This window comes from Wasmannia auropunctata, unplaced genomic scaffold (assembly GCF_000956235.1).
Source record: "Wasmannia auropunctata unplaced genomic scaffold, wasmannia.A_1.0 LD335825.1, whole genome shotgun sequence".
Taxonomy (NCBI): Eukaryota; Metazoa; Arthropoda; class Insecta; order Hymenoptera; family Formicidae; genus Wasmannia; species Wasmannia auropunctata.
The window spans coordinates 39233-40753 of NW_012027065.1; positions in this window are offsets into that span (position 1 = coordinate 39233).

Consider the following 1521-nt stretch of genomic DNA (forward strand, 5'->3'; position numbering starts at 1 on the left):
TGAAAATATAATTTTTTAGAGACATCTCTAAAATTTCAGAATTTCAGCGAAATTCAAAGACTTTCCGACACTTGGAAATAATTTTCAGAGAAATCGCTAAAAGTCTCTGAAAAGTGAGAAACCATGAAAGTTTAATTTTCGGAGACATCACTGAAATCTCTAATTTCAGCGAAATTCAAAGTTTTTCAGACACTTATAAATGATTTTCAGAGAAATCGCTGACAGTCTCTGAAAAGTGAAAAACCATGAAAGTATAATTTTCAGAGACATCACTGAAATCTCTAATTTCAGCGAAATTCAAAGTTTTTCAGACACTTATAAATAATTTTCGGAGATATTGCTGAAAGCTTTGAATTTCCTTGAAAAAGGCTTCCGAATCTTACTAAAAATCCCTGAAAAATGTTTTCAGGCATTTTCAGCGAAATTTTCAGACAAATTCAGAAAAATTTTTTTACCAGGGAAGTGTCTGCTGTTCCCGATCACAGAAGTTAAGCAACGTTGGTGGCGGTCGTGGCTCGGATGGGTTAGATCTGGATATTACTTTGAAAGGAATGATCCCCTTGAAAACACCGTAAATTGTTTTTTTTATTTTTAAGTCTTTATTTTAGTTTAGATTATTTGCTCTGTTTATTTTTTAGTATTCTTTTTGAAATAATCGAAAAAATTAGCTTATATTATTTCAAACCGAATTTTGACCTTAATTCAACATTGAATCGACGTCGAAATGATAGTTGAGTAGTCGTTGATCTTTTATACGCTTTCGACGTCGAATCGACCAGAATTTCGATATTTAATTTTCGACATCGATTCGACGTCGCATCAACCAAACATTTCTGACTGGGTCATTAATAAAATGATGAAGATACTCCGCGAGTGTTTTATGTGACCGCTCCAGAGCTCCGTTGCTCTCTGGATGATACACGGTCGTCTGGATTTTTAATAATTTGCAGACATTTTTGAACATGTCGCTCAAAAAATTAGTGCCTTGATTCGTCAGAACCGAATCCGGTATTCCGTATTCGCAAATAATTTTCGTAACGAATTCTTTAGCTACTGTGGTAGCTTCTTGATTAGGAATAGGTATTCAGCAAAAATTGCTGAATTTAGTAAGGTTGTCTTGAAATGTAAGCAAATACTTATTTCCAGTATTTGTAATGCTTAATGGTCCGACTATGTCGAGTGCACATCTCTCGAATGGCCTATCTGTCGCCTCCGATATGACTTAATGACTAACGGCATTTTAGTCTTTCAGCTATATTTATTCTTTTGACAGTACTCACATTTGGTGATGTACTCTTCTACATCCTTAGCAATATCTGGCCAATCATGTTTCAAGTTTAATCTGTTCAATGTTCGTGTTACCCCTTGAGGCCCTCCTAAAGGTGCGTTATGGTATTCGAATAATACACTACGCAAAAAAATTAGGGGAGCACTTTAAAAACTGCAAATTTTGTCGATTTTCAGAAACCAATATCTCGGCTTCCAGGAATCGCAGGACATTGTTCCTTAGCGCGTTTTGAA